Genomic DNA, 16223 nt, shown 5'->3' on the forward strand with positions numbered 1-16223 from the left:
GCTCGTTAGGGTACTAGTCAAATATTTTTACATACTTTCAGAGACAAAAGTCTCTGTGAGACAAAAGAATTCCAGGCATAAGCCAATGGACTACTTCTCCTCAACAGTAAAATTCCAGCACAACAAACCAATCTCATCAGTCCCCAAAAGTCTGTAGCTGACCCTACAATTGTGAGTCCAGAAAAGAAGAAAGGTCTTATATCAGCAAATATTCGGGATTATGAAAACAACTTTTATTGGAATAATTGATAAGACAAAAACATTTACTGGGATATTCTAGTTTCAATGTGTTTTTCTCTTCTCTCTCATTTTCTAACCACATCTTTTATTAATTTTTGGTTTTGGGAAGGACAATGTGAAAATATGAAATCTACCCTGGGCAACAGTAATTCTCTAAATGAGATCCTTAGTCCTGCCACAAGGTAGGGCTTCCTGGTAAGTGGACTTCTTGGTATCTACTTTATTATGAAGACACAAGTTAAGTGACAAGGAAGCTACAACTCACTGGTTACATACCTGATTTTCAGAGCATGGGTCATATAGGAACTTCCACGGCTTTTTAAGTGAGTATTTTGAAAAGCAACCTAGCTCAAAACAGAATAAGCTAAAAAGACAATTTATTGGTGCATTTCCTCAGACGTCCAGGAGTCTTGACTGGTTTCAGAGATGGCTGCCTGGAGGGGCTTGTTAATGTCATCAGGACTCTGCCTGTTTCCGTGGCGCAGGTGGCTTTCTTCTGGTTTGGCTTTCTTCTCTAATAGGCTACCTCCAGCTGCTGTAGGCTTACATGGCACGGTCTCTGAAACTGCCATATCAGTTCAGAAAAAGGACCCCCCACCCCGCCTCTGAACTTGTGCCAGCCCTCTCCCCTTGGAGGGGGGCTATGAGATACACTCTGGTTGGCAGACCTGGTTCATGAGCCCCTGAAATGGCAGGGGGGAGGGTGTCACACACAACAGCACGGAGCAATTCCCAGAAGGAACTTGTTGGGGCAAAGAAGTGATTATTATTATTTTTTAATAGACTACTTTGGAGTGAGAGAAGTTGGTTCATTTGCTATGGGAATGATGAAAAATAACTTCATTCTACTGTAACAGGACTTTTGGAGTTAAAGGAGACCACAACATAATCTGTGATCACATGGAATTCATTAGTATGCCAAAGGAAAGTTCCATTGAAAACCCAGTATCATGTCATTTCCTTAAAATGGTTCTCTTGTAAATGGCCAAAAATTTATTATGGGAGCCTGAGTTTTATTTATTTGATAATTTCTGAACTAGAGTGAAATAAGAGTCATACAATTCAAATATAGATGATCTTTCTGAGAAAATGGGATGAATGCAACTGTATTTCAAACGTACTAAAGATACAAAATATATATTTGCTACATATTTTAGAGAAGTAATCATGTTGTGAATTCGTGTCGCATTCAAAATCAACCGTTTTGATAAATATAGATTTTGCCTTTTAGAATTCCCAGTAGCAAACACTCAACTGGATGGGTTTAATCTTCCTAAAACAGTAAAACCCTCAAAACCCCAATCAAGTTATTAAGCAAATCTAAAGAAAAAGCATTACCAAACCATGCAATATGAGATGAATAAGGATGCACCCCAAAACGCTTACTTGACTTTGAAACATCAGCTGGCCCATTCTCTAGGGCCAGTACCTTGTGCTCGGAGATTGTTTTTTCTATATTCTCTACTGTCTTCTTCAAATCTTTTTTGGAGTCTTAAAAGTGCCTTCAGAAGTTTAGTCTACAAATACTAAGGCGGTCCGTCTGAGTATATGAAAGTTAGTCAACAGAGAATGTTGTCAGGCACCGGGATCTGGATGGACTGACTGGCGGGTTATCACGCTCACAGAACAGGCTCCGGATCTGGGGTTTCCTGGCGGTGGAGGTCCGGCGATTCTCCACCGGGGAGGGAGCGAGGGTCGAGCGCGGGGGGTTTGGAGGCGGGGCGGGGGTTTAGGGGCCGGAGCGAGGGGAGGGGCGGGAGCGAGGGGAGGGGCGGGGCCGGGGCGGGAGCGAGGGGAGGGGCGGGGCCGGGGCGGGGCGTTCGGGGGCGTGCACACTCGGCGGAGCCACGCGCTGGGGGCCGCGGTGACTCGCTCCAAGTTCCCTCCCTCGCGCCCTGGCGAAGGCTGCCCGAGCCCTCCCACTCGGCGCAGACCGAGCCGCCGCGGCCGCCGCCGCCAGCCGGGCCCTCAGCCGCCCCGCGCCCCAGGCCCCCTCGGCCGGCCCCGTCCGCGCTCCGCCCTCCTGCGGCCCCGGCGGCCCGGCCCCCGTCCCTCGCGGGCCCCGACTCCTTGTCCCAGCAGCCCCCGGAGCCCGGAGCCCGGCTCGGGCCGCACCGCCCGCGGCCGGGGAGCGCGGCTGAGGTAAGGCTGGGCCGGGGGCCGGGTCGGGGGGCCGCGCCGCGCCCCGATCGCGGACAATGCGGAAGCCGCGCGCGGCCGCGGAGCCGCTGGGTCCGTCTCTGCCGCTCCGGCCCGGCCTGGGGCTCGGTCCAGCCGGGCCCGGGGGCCGCATGGCCCGGACCGACGCCGGCCGGCGTTCCGGGCCGCGAGCTCGCCGCGCGCCCAGGGTCGGCGGGAGGCCGGGCGGAGGCCGGGGCTGGGGCCGGGCAGGCGGGGTGCGCGGGGCGGGGGGCTGCGAGTGGACCCCCTCGGCCAGGGCTCCTCGCAGGGCCTCTCGTCTCGGGGGCTGGGTGCTTTGGGAGCATCGGGCTCTCCCCGTCGCGGACTGGGAATTCCTGCAAGAAATGCAGATTCAGGGGCTCTGAAAGTTTGTTTTTGGTGGCCCCCTCCAGCTCCATCCGTGGTCTCCGTTGTCTCGACTTTATTTGAAAGCGTACAGATTTGAAATGGAATTAAGTGACCCCTGGCGCACTCGTGCCCCGTCACGCCGCGGAGCTCGGAACTCGGCCGCCCAGCGCTTGCAGGTTGGGGGAAGCCGCCGAGCCCGCTGCCCAGCCCGGGGGCCCCGCTGGTGGTGAGAACCCGTGCGGCAGGGTGTAGACGGTGGTGACAGCTCTCCCTCCGTGCAGGCTGCAGGCCGGGCAGGGAAGCGGAGAGAACTTCGCTGTAAGCTTAAATCACTCTGGAGAGTGGAAAGCGAACACCAGGTGCCCGGCTTTTTAACCCTTTCGAGTTGGTATTCAGATGTATTGAGCCACAAAAATAAGCAGGCTTTATTTCCCGCAGGAGATGCAAGCTAACTTTGCGCTTTTCCTCCCGGCCACGTCCTGTGCAAAATCTGGCTCACATCTGTGACAACACTGCATGGCTGGCGTGGTGTGGACTACACACGGGTGTGATTCTGAGAAGGGGAATATGATAGTAGACTAAGCATTTTTGCAGTATAAATAGTAAATGACTGTAAATGACTTCCATTTTCTTCATTTCCCCTGTTGGCGGTGAAGATATTTATTTAGCCTTTCCCCCCCAATTTACACTTAGAGTCATTCCATGGAAAATACCTGTATTAACTTGTACTTGTTTTGTGACATCACCACCCCTGGTCGTTCCAATGAGCTATTTATTAAGCATAGTTTTTTTTAACATAAGGGTGAGTTAATGGTAAGCCAGACTTCTTCCTCGGGTTAACATTCCACTGACTTACCCTATGGTACTTAATTTATGGTATTACTATAGATGGTATTTTGACAACCTGATAATCTGTAAAGAGCTTAGAATAGTGCCCTCCCTGCGGAACACGGTGCTAGGTGCCAGCTGGTTTTAGTTTTAATTTGTATTACCAGTTCATGTGCTTTTTTTCTCTTTGGAAAATGGTTGTTTTGGTTTTTTAAGTCCCAGATCTTTTAAATCATGGTCTATTTTAAGTCTGCAGTTTAATTTTAGATCAGAATTGAGGTTAGGTTGTTGTTTTGCTTATGACGGACGAGCTGTTCTGTGTGTTCTTATGTATGAAGTATAGCAGATTTGTGAGGACGAGAACACAGCCCTGCATCGGGTCGTATGCCGGTATGTTTCATGAGACTTCATTATCCTGAAGGGCCTACCTGTCTAAGGAAAAGCCTAGACATTAGGAGAAACCTGGGCTCTGAGCCCCTCCCTGAATCCCCTTGTTCTATAGGTTGAAGATCATACTTTGCATTCCGCGTTGCTGCTAGCAACAGCGGTTAGGTAACTCCTACCATGTCAAAAGGTAATAAAAGATAAATATATGTACTGTATATACATGCATCAACCAGAACATATAAATCTTACCCATGCTTTAAAATCTGCAGAGCAGAGTTTATAGTGTAACTAGCCAAGAAAAAATAAAACTACTTAATTGTTGTATGTTAGTAACCAAAAGATTATGTTTGCTGTCTAGATATTTGAGAAGATTGTCAGGAGTTTACCTTCATTCTGAGGTCGCCCCCGCTTTTAACTTTGAAGTGACATCTTTTTCATTCCTAAACAGTTAATTTAGCTAAGCCGAGGCTTGGCATTAATTCTTGGGGGCCCTGCAGAGCCAGGGCTGCTGTGCGGACAGTTGGGCAGTAGATGGTGCTGTGGATAATGCTGGTGGACAGACGTGTGCTCAAGAAAAACTGCAGGGATTCCTTTAGCAATTTCATTGCTTGCCCTCTCCCCAAAATATACTCTGTCTGCACTGACACTTCCTAACAATATTCTTAGGAATAAACTTTTTAAAAAGTTTGTCCTTTGTCTTTTCAACTTTTAAAGAATATTGGCCAGATTTTTCTCTCTGAAAGCCAGAGTATTCCAGGTGTTAAGACAAACATTGTCAAAATATTATTTAGTCGACTGTACCCTTTACTCTTATTTGCCCATAAAAGAGTAAGATTGACTGTTCTGAGCGTTAGGGATCTCCAACAATCCTGGACTTTTTTTTTTTTTTTTTTCAGTATTTAACTTCTAGGAGAGAGAAACAAATGATAAGAAACCTACTTGCTTCTTGACTTTATTTAAGACAACAACTTCCCAGGGTGAATTCTCATTTATTCTGGTTTTTACCACCATTCTGCCTCCAAGTATGATGCAGTGAGAATTGCAATTCAGGCTGAAGGCTCTGGAGCTCTGCAAAGCCATGACTCATCCACGAAAACATATATTCATTCTACTTAGTACAGCACCAAGGAGAGGAGGTGCGCTCGGAAGAAGGGTTTTGTGGATTGTGATGGGAGTTATCTCTGCGGCTGGCGCGGGGACCGGTCCAGTCCCAGAGAGATGACGGTGCGTTCCCTTAACTCCTCCAGCGCGGGGTCCTTGCTCTTATCTCCTTGCTGCAGGTGAGGCAGGTGACTCGGCTGAGTCACGGAGCTCAGAAGAAGCAAAGCTGATTTCATGTTGTAATGGTGATCTTGTTTGGTATTGAAAGCGTTATAGAAACACACAAAAGTAATGCTTGAGAATTGTTCAGAGGAGAACACAAATTATGCCCAAAAATATTCATCGAAGAAGCTAAATGTAACATTGATTCTGAGCTTTGTCAGGATAAGTTACAGGGTGATTTGCATGGAAGATTTTGGAGAATAGTAGTTAAGAAATTTAGTTTCTCATTGTTCATGGATGTCATGGTCCAAATAATTAATTGCAGGTAATTAGTTACTGGCAAGGAAATGTATTGCAGAATACATTTTCATCCTGTTTTTAAACCAGGGTTTGTTTCTGGATGATCTTTTGTAATACAACATTAATGAACTTAAGTCATGCATATTCACTCCTATTGTGACATGTTTGGTTCCCTCCTACTTGTGAGAAGGGCCTGCATGGGATTTTCCTATTTTTAACTTTTTGTGGTTTGAGTCTCACAAGGAGAATCACATAAGAACACAGCATTTGAAGACATCAGACTTGTTTTTTAAAAAATTAAAAAAAAATTTTTTTAAGGAAATGTTAGTAGGTGAAACAAATTACTTCCTTTTTCCAGTATGATTAAACAATTCTAAAGTGGAACTGGCACTAAAGATGGGATTTTTAAAATTGTAAACACTTTAGGGAGAAGTTCAAAGATGAATACTCAGCCCAAGGAAACATTACGTCATTTGACAGAGAGCTTTCTGGAAGAATTATAAGAATTCTGTGCTGTATTTTATACAGCAGAGCAAGATCAGTAGGTTTTGAAATTGTCCAGTTCCGGGTAAAGCTTTTCAAAATACAATTTGGAAGCATATGGGAAATTTTGGAGTAGTTATGTTGTAGTGCATTTTACCCCTCAGGGCCCCTTTAGAAGTTAGTTGCATCTTTTTGTCTTTTTCAGGAAGAATCACTGATATCCTTCAAAATGGTCATTCTTGACAGCAAGTTTTTTGTCCCATTGACTGGACTGTGATGAAAAGGAAGTAATTATGTGAAATAATGTAATTTAGTAATTTCTTCTATTATGATTGTTATATATTTTTTCTTAATTGTTATATATTTTTTCTTTATCTATTATTTTTTGGCTGCGTTGGGTCTTCGCTGCTGCATGTGGGCTTTCTCTAGCTGCGGTGAGTGAGGGCTGCTGTTCGTTGCGGTGCACGGGCTTCTCATTGTGGTGGCCTCTCCCGTTGCAGAGCACGGGCTCTAGGCCCGTGGGCCTCAGTAGTTGTGGCTCATGGGCTCTAGAGCGCAGGCTCAGTAGTTGTGGCGCACGGGTTTAGTTGCTCTGTGGCATGTGGGATCTTCCCAGACCAGGGCTCGAACCCGTGTCCCCTACATTGGCAGGTGGACTCTTAACCACTGCACCACCAGGTAAGTCCTGATGATTGTTACGTTAAACAGATATTTATAGATTGATTGTGTGCCAGGTGCTGGGGATAAGCAGTGCCCAGGAAAGACAAGGTCCCTGCCTCTCTAAGGCATCCTAGTGTCAAGTGGGGCAAAATAGATGATAAAGTAAACAAGCAAATGAAAAGCTAACTCGAAGCAGTAATAATTGCAGTCAAGAGTGAGGGTGGCGTTCTCATCTGGGCTGGGTGGTCTGGGAGGGCCTCGTGGAGGATGTTTGAGCTGAGACATATGTGAAAGAAAGAGGCAACCTCTGGAAGGCCTCTGGGCAGAGAGGACAGACAACCTGTGCAAAGGCCCTGTGGCCTTTGTGAGGAACAGGAGACAGTGGCAGAAGAGCCAGGTCAGCAGGGCCTCCCTTGTAGGCCACCTCTGGATTGGAAGCTGCAGTGGAAACCTGCATCCTGTGCAGGTGGTCTTACTGATTCTTACAAACCACATGAGAAGGTATTCGCAGATGCCGTTGCTTCTAGGTGCACTGAAGGCTGATGGTGTCAGAGATTAAGGAGACTGGGACAGCCTGGATTTGTCAGGTTCAAGGGGAGTCACAGACACCGTGAGCACATTCAGAATGGGTGGCAGATCCCTTGGGAGTTCTGAGCTTTGTTTGTCTCTGTTACCCCATTGGGGCGGGGCAGGGTGAGGGCTTGAGCACCTCTGCAGGGATTCCAGGCCAAACATTTAGCTGTCCCAGCAAATAGGTAAGTCAGTGCCCAAGGGCCTGGGAGGGGACGCATTTCTAGTTGAGCCTGTCTGGGCACAAAGATCGGCTCTGTAGGTTGAACAGGTTACCCAGGCTTCTGGCACCTCAGTGTCCCGATCTGTAAAATAGGGAAAACTGCAGGATCTACTTCATGGGATCGTTGTGAGGTTTTAGGAGGATGATGCTTGCAAAGTGCCGGGCACTCCACGGAGTTTGGTTGCTGTGGGTGTTACTGTCTCGTGGATGTCACCCATCCCTCCATCCGTCTTGTATATTCTTATCACACGGGTAACAGGCTGAAAGGCACTTTTTCAGAGACTCACCCTGACTGCTGAAGCTAAGGTTGCCCCTCCTCCAGCCACTCTGTGTCCCCCAGTCCTATGTTATTTTATTCACAGCCCTCATTCCTAAGGGAAATTGTGTACTTTGCTTACACGTTGTTATTAGTACATTTCTCCCGGTTGAGAGGGTCGCTGTCGTGTCGGCTGCTGTATCCGCAGGGCCTGGGCCGGGACTTAGTTACCAACCGACTGTGCAGGTGACACGGCTGACTATGGGGTCCTCCCCACGGGAGCCAAAGGCGCAGCAGAAAGGCCTGTTCTCAGGCAGGGTTCTTCTCTGACTCTGTTTTTTGTGCTGAGATGATGGGCCTTCCAGCCCAGGTGTATAAACCCGGGGTCCAGTGGGCAGGCTCCAAGCCGGCCTTGAGAGAGCATTTTGGGGACGGGGGTCAGAGGAGAGGGAGAATTGGTATCTGGAAACGTGGGTTTCTTGGGGTAGTGGGACACGCTTATGGCCTTACCCCGGCACTTCAGAGGGTGTCACCTGCTTCATCCATAAATGTCAGCGGGGGCTTGCCTAATACCTGAGATGCCAGCTTAGAGGCACCCACCTCCTTCTGTAAACCACAGGAGGAAACATGGTGGGGAGGTGCACCCGCTGTGAAAGGGACCGTGCTTGTCACACTTCAGCCTCCCCGCTGCCCCCAGAAGCGGGCACTGAAATCAGGGCCAGAGCTGGCAACCTGGTGGACCTGCCTACTCAGCACCCTGGACCATGGGTTATTCCCCCCCGTTTCCAAGTCATATCTTGTCACTAATGAAACTGTGTCCCATTATAATGACGCTTGTTGGTGCGCTGATTTTGATTCTATATTTTTGTATTTTTCAAAAGGAAATCGTACCCATTTTAGAAATAAGAATATGTATATGTTCTTCTCCAGGCTTTCATCTTTCCCAGTACTTGCTTATTGGCTGTAGTCTTTGGGTGAAGTTTAGTGAATGAAATGTAGAGACGTATTTTCAAATCCTTGTGCAAACACTCCACCATCCTAGAGGTGTGAGCCTGTTTATTTGCACATGTGCAAACTATCATCTTCTGATCCCTGGCTACCGGTGGGGGGCACCGTTTCCACTAGGGGGTCAGAAACGGACAGGTGGAAACGGGAAACTCAGTGGTGTCGGGAAGTACCAGTGAATCCTGACAGCACTTCTGTGTTTTGACTACATCGTTAGAACAAGGTGAACTGGGAGTTTCCCTGTGCACTTAACTTGAGTTGGGGATTTTTCAAATCCTTTTCATCTATCCCTGGCCATTGCTCATTCAAATGATCACTGATTGGAATGTTGTGATTTTTAAGAATCAGATGTTTTTCTTCCCAGTAAATTTTGTTCTTGTTCAGTGACCATGAAGGAAGAAGAGAAATCGTTGTGTTGGTTTGGAATTTGACAAGTCCTGGGTGCTCTTCACAGCTTCTGTAAGCTTTGTTTTAACTTACAACAGGACTCAGGTGTGTGACTACAAGCCTTCCGACAGTTTTTGGTCAAAGTGGCCACCGTCTTTTAGGGGATAGACTGGCTGTCTAGTAACTTAGTTATTTAATTTAACAGAGTTTTTTTTTCTAATCCTTGTTAGTGAATTTATATTTACAGTTCTTATAGGGGGAGAGTATTATAGAGTCATATAAATCTGTATTCTGTGGGAAGTTGGAATATTCTGTTAGGTCGTGCTAGAGGAGATTTGTGGTTTATCTGTAGAGTCTGGAATTTGGTTTTAAGAGAACTTTCCATATAAGTGATGGGAGTCCCACACATGTCCCATAGTTGGGGTGTGTGTGTGTGTGTGTGTGTGTGTGTATGAGAACTTCACTTCTCCAGCTCTAAGCCGTGTGTTCAGTGTGAGCTTCCCACGGGCCACGATTCCCCAGTTAGAAGCCGCCCTGCCCTCGCTCCAGCATTGAAGGGTTCCAGCTCACGTGGCCTGATGTGCTTATCGGGTTTCTCCCACAGGTATTTTTCCTTTCAGAATCCACTGGCATGGGACCGAACCGCTTTGGTTCTTAATTCCCCATTGCTATTTCCACATGCTTTTTCCAGAGTACTTTCAGCGTGAGGCATTCAGCTGTTGAAAAGCTCTGTCCTTTCTTTGGATCTTTCCTCAAAAGTGTTTAGGTGAGTTCAGTTAATGATAAAGAGACTGCATCCCAAAGCCTTTTAATTCAGCGCGCCAAGACGTTATCAAACATCCTTATACGTTTTGTGTCGGAAATTAAGGATCTTCATTTTAACTTGGATTTTTCATTTTACCAGGTAGTATTTATTATTCACATGTACCTGGTGTTAGTCAGGGTTCTCCAGAGAAGCAGAACCAATAGGATCTCGGTCTTGATCTCCAGGAAGTTTATTATAAGGAGTTGATGGGCGCGTGCGGTTTTGGAGGCTGAGAAGCCCCAGGACCTGTCGTCTGCAGGCGGGAGACCCCAGAGAGACGAGGGCTCAGCTCCGGTGTGAGGGCGGGTGGAGACCCGGGTCTCAGCTCAGCCGGGCAGAGAGATCTCCCTCTCCCTCTCCCTCTCCCACCTCTTGTTGGGTTCAGGTCCTCCACAGATGAGACGAGGCCGCCCACACCGGGGAGGGCCACCTGCTTTACTCAGTGCACCAATTTGAATGTTAATCGCATCCAGAAACGTCCTTACAGACACACCCAGCACCACGTTTCACCAAATACCTGGGCACCTCGAATCCCAGTCCAGTTGATGCGTAAAATTGACCCCGACACGTGGCCAGTATAACCAAAGCATTTCAGGAACTAGATGAGCTGTTGTGAAAACATTTTGTAGAACTTCTGTTTCCCAAGCCTGTTCAGTGAACTACCCCCCGGAGTGCTAAGGCCAGGGACCCACCTCCATGAAGGCTCTCCCAGAAGGACCTGCAACGCTGCGCCTGTGCCTTGCCGGCCAGCACTTCCTGCACTCATTCAGTTGATCGCTGTATTTTACGATGTGTTCTTGGTTCCTGGTTCCTTTAGTGAGACAGTGAGTTCATCAGGGATGGAGGCACTGTGTGTATTTCTCCGCACGCGTGTCGCCTGCGCGAGGGAAACACGGTCGTGTCGCTGACACCCCTTTTTCTCCCTACTCTGTGTGGTCCCGGTGTAGCCCACACTCATGGAGATGCCCTTCACAGCCGTGAGCACAGAGGCCTAAGTCTCCACCTTATGGTTGATCCCCGACACAATTTACGTCCAAGTTTAAAGCAGTTACCTTGTGTAATTATGTCTGATTTCCAGTTTGTTTCTTTTGGGCCGCAGCTTGCGAGATCTCAGTTCCCCAACCAGGGACTGAACCCAGGCCACAGTAGTGCAAGCCTGGAATCCTAACCACTAGGCCACCAGGAGACTGCCTCCCTTTTTTTTTTTTTTTTTTTGAATGAAAGATAGGTGCCTTTTGTTAAGAGAGTTCCCCTCACTCTTATTTGGTCTCAAGATTTCAACCTGTTGGCGAAATGTCTCAAAACTTGGTGCTCTGTGATGAGTGCGATTGGTAGGATGGGGGTGGGAGGCTGGGGGGAAGGAGGTCCGAGATGGGAGGGGACGTATGTACATGCAGAGCTGATTCACTTCGTTGTACAGCAGAAGCTAACACACCATTGTAAAGCAGCTGTACTCCAATTAAAAAAAAAATTGAAAGAAGAAACTTGAAAACATACATTTTTCTGGTTTCAGCAGAAGGTAGTTTTTAGATTTGATGGTAGATACTATTTATTGTTGCATAACCTAGTGAATATAGGAAGGAATTGAGTGCAATATTGGTTTTTTATAGGATTATTCATACCTCTGATTTTTCCCTGCCTTAGCTGTGTAGTCAGTGATAATGATACGATATCAAGTCAGACCCTCATACAGTGTTTAGTACAACCCATCACTCTTTTCAGCGCTTTACCTATATTCTTTGTATTTGCGTGATGGCTCTGCTGTCTTCTAGTTGAAATAGTTGATGCATTTATGCTTATGTTTTTCAGTGACATTGAGCTTTAAGAGGTAAGTAACTGATCAGTTGCCTATAACTAAAACTTTAATTTCTCCCTGAGGTCACTTTTACGGTACATGGACCTCTCACTGCTATGGCCTCTCCCGTTGCGCAGCACAGGCTCCGGACGCACAGGCTCAGCGGCCATGGTTCACGGGCCCAGCCGCTCTGCGGCATGTGGGATCTTCCCGGACTGGGGCACGAACCTGTGCCCCCTGCATCGGCAGGTGGACTCTCAACCACTGCGCCACCAGGGAAGCCCTCCAGAGGTCACTTTTAGATTGACTTGTTTAGAATGGTCTGGGCTTTGGTACAGGGCCTGGTGACCTTGACAATGGTGGGCGACCTTGGCAGGTTCCAATAGGCTGACTTTCAGGTCTTTACTAGACCCCAGAGGAGAGTTTTATCTCGTATCCTGATCTCCTTAGATAAAACTGGCTGAGGCCAAGGTACCTAGAGCTACAATCTTCTCACCTGCCACGTTTCGCCATTAGGACGTGGACGCCACGCTTCACTGAGCTGTTTTCCCAAACCCGTGTTCAGATGTTGGTCAGCTGACGCAGGGACTACTGGTGTCACTAGCCACTGGCACCACTTCCATTCCAACACATACGTGCTTGAGCGCCTGCTGTTTGCCAGGGACCGTGCTGCTACCGGGCTGGGTGGACGTCGCGTCTTCACTCGTCTTGAAGCTCTGGGTGGCTCCGAGCCTATGGGCCTCCTCCCTTAGAACTTCAGCCTCATCTCGGCCATCTCTTAGAACGTCATTTCCTCAGTTCTGACCCCAAGTTCCTGCCTGTCATGGAGAATTGATGTGACCTCAGGGTGCTTCCAGACGCGTCCGTCCTCTGAAATGCCCTGTTGCTCTTGTTGAAATTGTCAGCGTTCCTTGTGAGTGGGGTCCCGTGATTCACAGTGTTGCCCACTTGACGTGGGGACTGCAGCATCCGTGAAGCGAAGGTTCGTCTTTTTATTCTACGAGAAACATACAGCTTCGGCCCTTGTTCTTTTTACCGTTCCTTTCTGGCCCCTCTATCTCCTCGTTGAACAAAAAGTACCAAGAGAAGATTATGTCAGAAAGTAGTTTCTTCTTGCATTTGGAGAAGTAGCAGCAAAGCTCCTGTAAGAAACTGCCTTCTACCGATAAGAGCGTGAGTGAATTCCTCAAACCTAAAATAGCAGACCTAGTAGCAAGCAAGACAACTGTTGTCTGTGCTCGTAGATGTTAAATGCTTTGTGGTCTAATGAAGCAACAGTGTAGGAGCCATGGAATGCTTGCCTTTGGGAAGGGGTGACTTATCCACCCGCCCCTGCATCTGAACGGACGCTGCCACCCTGTGAGTGGGAGAAGCCTCCGGGCTGATGGCAGGAGGCAGGTCGATGTTCTCCAGCCTGTGCTCCTGCCAGCTGAGGCTTAGCGGCTCACCGTCACCCCATCCTGAAAGGAGGACTCTCATCCCCTTGGACATCCTCTCTGGGTTTTGCCCTCCATCTGATTCTGAAATGTCTCTCCTGCCCGGCCCAGCTCTGCGTTCCTGGTGTACCTTCCCCGACCCCCAGACCTCCATCCTCTCTTCTTTTCTGGCTGATCCCCTGCCTCAGCCTTCGTCCCTCTCCTGCCTCTGGGGCACTTTCTCCGGAATCATCTGCGTTGCCCGTCTGTCACGTTGCTCAGCTGTTCCAGGCCCCTCCCCAGGTGCCCAGGACAAAGTCTTGTCAACCCACCGCCCAGGCCTCCCTGACTTGGCACCGGGGCCCCTCCAGCCCCTTCCCTGGGCGCCTCCCGTCCACTGCGCCTGGCGTTCCCTCTCTCTCTGTTTCCTGAAGTCCTGGTCATCCTAAACGGCTCTGTCACGCCTCCTCTCTGATGCTTTTCCTTGACTTCTGTGGTCTGAATAGAAAGAACAGAGGAAACAATCATGCCTTTCGTGATGCTCAAGTAAGGTGAATGCAAAGGCGTAAAAGTATGTCTCTGCCTCGTCCCTCGATAGAGGGACGGGAATCATATCCAACCCAGTAGCCTCTCGTGAGAATCTGCTTCAGTCTTAGTCCACTCTGCTACCCTGAGAGTGGTTTGCATCTCAAGATTGAGGTCAAGGGCCTCTCAGTTGCGGACGGAGTTTGCAGATGGGATCAAGGTTGCACTGTTGATAATATCCTGAGAGATCGTGGAGAAGACAGGGGGTGCCAGAATTAAAATAAATGCCCTGAATTTTCAGAAGACGCCAAGAGATCCTAGCCCTGCACTGTCCAGTGTGCTGGCTGCTGACCATGTGGCTGGCCTGAATTGCTGTATCCTCTAAGCGTGAAGTACCAGATATTGAAGATTTGCTTGAAAAGAGAATGTAAAATAGTTCCTGAATAATTTTTTACGTTGCATGTTGACATGATACTATTTTGGACGGATTGGGTAAAATATATTATCAAGTTTTTGAGTAAAATATATCATCAAGATAATTTCACCTGTTTTTTAAGTTTTTACTACAGCTACAAGAAAACTTAAAAGAACGTATACGGTTCACATTTGTGGCTTGCATTCTGTTTCCCTGGGAGGGTGCTGTTTTCGACTCTACGATTCATTGCTTTTCCTTCACATCCTTGGCAACATCCTACAGCACAGTGTGGAACAGATGGCTGAGCGCTTGTAGGAAAGGAAGTCGTCAGAGCTAAAAGCAGGATAGTTTCCCGAAGAACAAATCATGCCAAGCCAACCTCATTTGTTTTTCGTAAGGTTACGAGGCTAGAAGATCAGAACAGTTCTGTAGACTCATATTTGAAACACTTCCTCTGATGAGCTCGAGGGCGATTTAGGGAACGTGGAGTTGTGGTTGATGCCATGGCTGTGTCTGTGGCTGATTGAACTCAGTTCCCAGAAGGTCGTATATATTGATGGTGGTGTCGGGAACAGGCTGGGGGAAGCTCTCAGGCTTCCCAAAGAGCTTGTTTCATAAACAAAGGTCATTTATGAAGAGGTCAAGTTTGACCAGGTTTGCGTAGTCTGGAAAAGGTTACCCGTGCCAGCTGTGGTCTGGAACTCATTCACTGAGCACGTGTGTTGAGGATATGTGTGCCCAGGCACCTCGCTGGTTGGGTGCTGGGAGTGAGAACTAATGATGTATTGTCCTTGACCTCTAGAGTGACCTTCAAACTGTTGTTTCTGAAAGAACATTCTGGCTTTGCCCACTAGGTGCCTGTTTGGCTGCATCCGTACAGAAGTGGATGGTTCTGCATCTGGTCAGGGTTTTTGAACTTTAGTTGAAAGGTGTGGACCTTCTGAGCTCTTCACAATCTGAAGCTTGTGGGAAGTTCTTTCTCACGTTTATGCAGCCCATCCACTGCTCTGTTTCCCTCAACGTTCATCTTCCATGTGTGTAGGAAGTAGCTGTAGGCAGAGTTTAGGTGACAAGGAGTTATCTTAGACCCTCCTAGAATGGCCTTCCTGACCGAGCAGCCCTCTGGTCCATCCTGCTCTCCACTGTGGTTGGAGGATATGTGGTTCCAGAAGCGGCCACATGACACCTTTGCCTGTACTTTGGTGGAGATGCTGTCAGCATGTCCTGCATTGTTATCACTCAGTGCGCTCAACAACTTACACACTTACCAATTTGTCAGAAACATGCAAGGCAAATCATTTGATGATAAATGGTAAACTTTAGGCAAAATTGAAGCTCGACTATAACAACTTAGTAGGAAATTATGGCCGGTTTCTTCTCTATCTTGTCCTGTTTCTATGCTTTAATTTTCCCTAAGTCCTGAAATTTTAATTTTCTGTTTGTCTCTGATTTTTTTTTTCTTTTTTCTTGAAGGTATCTCACATCTTTTTGTGAAAGAAAGCAAGGCGTAAAGTAAAACTAGACGCTTTCTTAATGGTTATTTAAACTCTTTACATTGGGAAGGTAGGAGTTTTATATTTGACTGTATCAAGACTTTCATATTACCTATTTAGATCAGCAGTGGGCAGCTTTCCAATTTTTTATTTATATATATTTTTTGTAGATGAGAAAAATATTTAGAGGTTACATTTTTTTTTCCATTCAGAATTACAAGACTTATTGTTACCTTTGTGTGGAGGAAGGGAGGGGCAGGATTCTTACAACTTAATTATCTCTTGGGTAGAAAATCTCGAAGAGAAGTTTGGTTATGTTTCTGGGCCATGAATGGGGCCCTCTCTGGGCGTGTTTGGGTGATCGCAGTACCTGGCAGGCAGGCTTCTGGGCTCCTGTGCTTGTGTGGGGATGCTCGGGGTCCCCTGGGGTTATCCCATACCTTTCTCAGAATAGCCTGCAGGGTTGGTGTTTCTACTGTCCCACCTAACTCGGTGCTGAGAGCTGAGGTGGAATCTTCAAGGTGCTGGCGAGGGGCAGAGCTGGTCTAGTGCCTGCACTCAGGGAGCCAGGGCTGTGGCCTTGGCCGTGAGCGGAAAGAGAGGCCCTCACTGCCCTCCTGGCCTGGCCTTCCCTTTCCTGGGGT

The 16223-nt window shown here is 47.8% G+C and overlaps 1 protein-coding gene across 8 annotated transcripts in view; it reads left to right on the forward strand.

Moving 5' to 3' along the window:
* Positions 1-2236: 2236 nt before the first annotated feature.
* Positions 2237-16223, forward strand: part of FAM110B (family with sequence similarity 110 member B) — a 131792-nt gene continuing 117805 nt past the window's right edge. For all 8 annotated transcript variants that reach the window (XM_060115863.1, XM_060115862.1, XM_060115864.1 and 5 more), the window contains exon 1: positions 2237-2382. The gene's annotated coding sequence lies outside the window, so the exon portion shown is untranslated. The remainder of the gene's footprint in view (positions 2383-16223) is intronic.

Source organism: Mesoplodon densirostris, chromosome 13 (genome assembly GCF_025265405.1).
Source record: "Mesoplodon densirostris isolate mMesDen1 chromosome 13, mMesDen1 primary haplotype, whole genome shotgun sequence".
NCBI classification, from domain to species: Eukaryota; Metazoa; Chordata; class Mammalia; order Artiodactyla; family Ziphiidae; genus Mesoplodon; species Mesoplodon densirostris.